The 6,082-nt window shown below is 33.0% G+C and overlaps 1 long non-coding RNA gene across 1 annotated transcript; it reads left to right on the top strand.

The window, feature by feature from the left end:
• The first annotated feature begins 758 nt into the window (after positions 1–758).
• Positions 759–2,466, top strand: LOC139491969 (uncharacterized). The gene is made up of 2 exons (XR_011656681.1): positions 759–1,073; positions 2,394–2,466. It is a non-coding gene; the product is annotated as an uncharacterized lncRNA (long non-coding RNA).
• The last annotated feature ends 3,616 nt before the right edge of the window (positions 2,467–6,082 follow it).

The raw sequence follows: 6,082 nt of genomic DNA, 5'->3' as shown, positions 1-6,082 counted from the left end.
TGATTCCGTATACACTTATCTAATAAACACAATTGGCAAATTATTCAAATATACTTCACCTTTCATTGACAAAAAGTTTTATTTTCCAAGTTGCGTTATTCAATATCTGAAGTATGGGAAATAATTGTTATTTTCATTTCCATATTTGCTGAAATAACTATGTACATGAATATTGACTAAATGGTTGTTTATACATTATAATTTTCTTTCTTTTTTGTTTTGTTTGTGATTTTCCGGGTAAAATGACTTAAAGTTTTCTTTTACCTCTTGTATCAATGCCCACTCTTCCATGTCTTTTTATCTATTAAACCAAAAAAAGTCAATTATTGTCATATATGTAATTTATCCTCGCCATATCTTATAAACACATTGATGCAAAAGTTTAATAAATGCAACAAAATATAAATAACACATAGCTGAGAGGGTGATAGAGCAAATTGGTACCCCGAGAAAACATTGTCAACCGCGGCGAAGCCAAGGTTGACAATGACTTTTCGAGGGGTTCCAATCTGCTTTATCACCCTCTCAGCTATGTGTTTTTTAATTTATTATATTGAATGTTCTATTATTACTGTCGATAAAATTTAAAATTCAAAGTAATAAACTATGACATCTTGTACATAACCATCCGTATTTAATAAAGCGCACAATTGATCAAACGTCTCCGTGAAGGGTAATAGAGTATTTGCCATAGGATAGAGTCGCATTTAATAAAGCGCACACTTGATCAAGCGTCTCTGTGAAGGGTGATAGTCTCGATCATCCAGCCGCTTTATTTTTCAAAGTAGAGCGTCTGGATGACAAGTGATATAAAAATGGTAATTTATGACATTCGGAATAGTATCGGCTTTTTTAGCTAGTTTTTAAAGATAATGTCCAAGACGAATAACCAAGAAGTTGGTTATTGACTTCGGAAGAAATTATATTACGATAATACTATTGAAAAGCCCGAGTGTACCGATTGTTGTTTAAAGCTATTTATATTTTGTTTGTGACGACATACAAGTCGTGGAAAACACCAGACAGCATGGCTTCCATGACCGCGAAGGAAAATAACAGCACATCAAACCTTGGTAAGATGATATAACACCACAAACTGTTACATACATTTTAATGCAAACTGAAACAACGAGTAGTTATATATTCTTTCATGCATGTCCGTGCTACGTAAGCAAGTTAATAATCATACAATAAATGGCAATTTTTGTATTGACTGGGACCACTCGAACAGTCGTGTGTACGCTATAAATACATTTTGGGGTTGTTAACTTTAAAAATACTTGATGGAAAAGTAATATGACGCCGAAATATGAACTTCATCCAAGATAAGTTTGTTGTATTTATATGTAGTGTATAAAGGAGTTTGCATTTTGATATGTGTAAAAAAAAAGGGGGGGTGGGGAAGGAGAGATGCGCAATGTTGTACACATTTGAAGGAGGGAAGGCAATTCAAAAACATAAGCAGACGAAAAACAAACAAAGTATATCTAGAAGATGCCACTGATTTTGTACATACACCAAACGGTCAAAATGATTTATGCTCGATTTTTTTTTTAAACAAATGCATTTAGCTTATACAAACATTTAAGAAGTGCGACACGTTGTTATGAAAAGTAATTTAAATATACTGTTAGTAAACAAAGTCTGGACTGGTCAACTTAAAAACGAAAAATACTTTTTTGCACTTTTAAGAGGCATTTTTTTCACACTAAAAAAAGTCCTTAAAAGAATACAAATGTTGTCAGTGAATATATACCAATTGGCTATCTAAACCTTGAAACAAAACCATGGCATGAGGAATACACTGTAAATTTGTTTTTGATGTAAAACAAGACAGTAAAACAATAGATGCAGCATCAATGAAAGGAGGTGTCAATGTGGCAGCAACCGGTGAACCCAATGACATACATTACCAAAAGTAGACATCAACATGATTAAGAGGACATCTTGTTGACTTAAACAAAAATTGAGAATAAAAGTACCAAAAGGTCAACATTATACAAGCAAGAACATGTGGTATGAATACCAATGAGACAACTATCCACCCCAAGTTCAAAGGAGGTGGATGAGAGCAAGTATAGGCAACTGCATGTATGGCCTATAACAATGATAAAAATTCATGCATAATTTTGATAGAGAATACAGACAGGGAATGTGTCAAAGAGACATTAACCCGACAAGAGAGCAGGAAACAACCCAATGCCACCAATGGGTCGTGTCATCACCACAGCGAGATAATCTCGCATCCCGTAGCGGAATTCAGCTTGCACCAAGACATTTCTAAATGTATATTTCTATATGATTTATGTTTTTTTCCAAACATTTTGTTTTTCATATATGCTATGCTGGTGACCAAAAATTAATATGATTTTAACATTTACTTTATTTTGTAGACAAACCAATGATGATTTCGGGACACAGTTGTTATGTGTAAAATGTGAAGAATTAAAAAAAACTATATAAATATTCGAATTTTCATTGTATCATAAACAGCTTCAATTTTATAAGAAAAAAGATTCAAAGATTTTTTTTTTAATTACTGCAGCAGCAATCATTATAAATAAATCACAGTATCAAAAATGTTGGGTTAACATTATTTTGACAGCAACCACAAAGCGAAAAAAGGTACACAGACATATATTAATTAAATGAAACAAACATCAAGAAACACATTGTTGTCAGATATGTCGGAGAATTTTAAAGATTTGTATTAACAAATTAAAAATCATATAAACAATTTAACAGTTTTCATGTTTGCGTTGTATCTCATTTACATGTCTGGCCCTTCTCAGTTAACTATATGGTATGGAGTTTTCTTAATATTGGAGGCCGAGCAGTGATTCTATTTGCGAATATCCATGTCATTTGAACTCTGCTGGGTTGTTGCCTCATTAGCAATCTCCTTATTTTATATAAAGGTTCACATGTACAGGAGAATTCGAAGTTGTTGTTTTTGTGAAGCTGCCCTTTTATACAAAAGTCATGATGGATATTATAATAGTTTGTAGTAGGAGAATACACTTTTCAGTTATTTTTTGTATAAGTTATCATGCAGTATGGGATAAATCCCATTCCACCTTTTCAATGTGATTGATTCAAACATGCATTCAAAGAGTATTGGGTTTCATGAATGACTGGTTAACTTCTGTATTTCTTCATAGACACGGAGACTGGCAAAGTGGTATTGTGTGAAGGTTGGTCCCCAAATGTTTTCTTCCCAAAAGGATTAGGCGATATAGATTATTGGTGAAACATTCAGACTATTCTGTCGTTAGCAATTTTAAGATCAGTTAATTTTGTAAATAAAAATTGAGTTGACTCATTGTGTGATCTCACTGATCTGCCAGTGATAAGTTGTTAAACAGGGTTTTTAAATTTTACATTGTAATCTTAGAGTTGTTTTTCTTTCCATAAACGTAACTTGATGTGTGCTTTTCGAGTAAGGTCAGTGCGTCAGATATTTGAAAGATTATTATAGAATGGAAAGCATAAATTATAACAAGAATTTACAGAAATAAGAATGAGACAAAACTAAGAAAAATGGATAAAAATTAAAATTAAGGAATACAGACTAACGTGGCTACAATATACCGACTGTTGGTTGCTTAACGTCAAGTGGCAAATATTTCATGCATGTTCAGGACGATGTGATACAATATAAAGAATAGAGAATATATATAGTGGTGTGCTATAATATGAAAATAGAGAAAAATGGTAGTTTATAGTATGAAGATAAGAGAATATTAAACGTGGTGTGTTAAAATATAAAAATAGATCTTCAAGTTGGGTTGCTTGGTTATCGTCTTGTGGTAAATAATGGTAATGTTCAGGACGAAAAAAAAATAACAATAATTATAAAGATGAGGTCCTAAATTATAGCCCGTTGGGGATACATGTTCGAGAAATTATAACTCGCCAGAAAATTAAGGTATATTGGATTATGTACAACGGTCCACCTACAGATCCCTCTCTTAGCGCACAGAGAGCGTGGTATCCTCTATACACGACCAGTGGCGGATCCAGAACTTGTTATAAGGAGGGCACTATACAGTCATGCTACAGTGTTTCCTTATATGATATAATCAACCAAATTTTTCCCACGAAAAAAAATCATGTCTTTAATTTTTTTTTACATGTGACAAAAATTCAGAAAAAAAGATCGCCGCTAATTACAGTATTTTTTATCGTTCTTTTAAGATTGCCCATCTACAAGTTGGGCAACAGGATCAGCTACAAGAATGTCAGTTTTAATAGATATACATGTAACGTTACACTGTTTACTGATCTTTACTGTTGTTATTATTTTTTTTTCAAATATAATGGGGATAACGGAAGTGCTATTTATAGATATGTTCTATATTTAATTATTTGTTACGCCCCCTATAAATATCTGACCAGTCCGGTTAATCACCCCAGACGCTATATATATATGCGTCTGGGTTATCGAGACTATGAAGGGTGATAGAGTATTTTTCATAGGATAGAGTCGTATTTAATAAAGCGCACACTTGAGCAAGCGTCTGTATGAAGGGTAATAGAGTAAATTGACACCCTTGTATTAGCCAATCAAAATCTTGCATTTTGACATGAACATGATGAAGTATAATAAATTTAATTGATAATCATGAACCTGAATTTTCTATCTCTGACATTATTTTGAAATAGATATCAGAAATTTCTATATATACTGATTATATTAATCTGAGTACTAAATTGAGAATGGAAATTGGGAATGTGTCAAAGATACAACAACCTGACGAAAGAGCACATTAGAACAAGGAGATGTAGTATGATTGCTAATAACAAGTAGTACATCATGTTCATATCGCGATACAATATGGCTGCTTTGTTTGAGGTCGAACACAGCTTTGTAAATGACAAATAACTTTGTTCGAACTTCAATTGTATGTGAGACGATTCATTGAAAGTGATTTAAAATTTGCTTATTTGATTGGCTTCTCTGAAACTTCCGCGACCTTTTCCATTTAAAAAAAACGTATCAAAGATACCAGGCCTATACTCATAATAATTAGCGGACCCATATCACGGTGGGTATGGTTGTCCTGCGAGGGAATGTTCGGTGCTGGTGATTCGGTCCTGACGGGTGCTGGTGGGTCCTGATTCTGTGCTGGTGGGTTTGTTTACATTGTATCAGAACGACAATAAAACGACTGTTTTGTTGCTTGATTTTTCTGTGATACGTCATAAGTACCATGCAAAGTATATTACAACAATATTTTATTGCAAAAGTCGTGCAAGTTCGTTAAATGAAATTGTCCTGTCGCTGTGCTGGTGATAAGAAAAACGGTCCTGGTTCTGTGCTCCTATGTCCTGGTTCTGTGCCTTTATATTTTAGTCAAAAGTGGCAATTATTCAAGATCATTGATGCTTAACTGTAATTGACTAATTAGCTGTTATATGTGTTCTTAAAATTGACATTATTGTGAATCTGTTTACTGCAATTATGAAAAAAAGAACACATAATTTTTGAATTTACTGTTTTCTGTTTTTCTCATTTAAAATGATTTAAACAGCTGTTATCGGTTATCAACATTTTAATGTACTGAAATTATAAACAAAACAGACATACAAGACTTGCAAATCCAAGAGTCGTCTGACTTGGACCGGGCGCTAAAATGCTTGGGGATTTAACATGTTTTGTACGAATCAAAAATACACAAAGTTGATCAAGGCAAACAATCAGACTCAGGTGAGCCTGAACACTTCTTAGATGAGTTTGGATAATGAATTCAGTGTATTCTAAACGTCCTGAATATTGTTTCTCTGACAAACTTGTGGCTTTTAAGTTCTGTGTTCCAAACACACCTTCTCTGTTGTAATGACTCGTTACTAAGGTATTTCACTTTACACATTTATTTCATTTTTTGATACAGTGAATTCTTAGTACTATAACATTAACATGTAACCTTTATATATGTTTTTTTTAAGTCGAAAGTAAAGCCAGATATATCAAACAATTGTTTTTTATTTATGTGTTTTCAGGACAAAACAATCAACTCAAACACGCCTTGGAAGTAGAATACGATAAAATGATTGCCCATTTTGTAGATACTTTTCTTTT

The sequence above is a fragment of the Mytilus edulis genome, chromosome 10 (genome assembly GCF_963676685.1).
Source record: "Mytilus edulis chromosome 10, xbMytEdul2.2, whole genome shotgun sequence".
NCBI classification, from domain to species: domain Eukaryota; kingdom Metazoa; phylum Mollusca; class Bivalvia; order Mytilida; family Mytilidae; genus Mytilus; species Mytilus edulis.
Note: the sequence above shows the minus strand (reverse complement) of the source record. Positions and strands in the feature narration are given on the sequence as shown.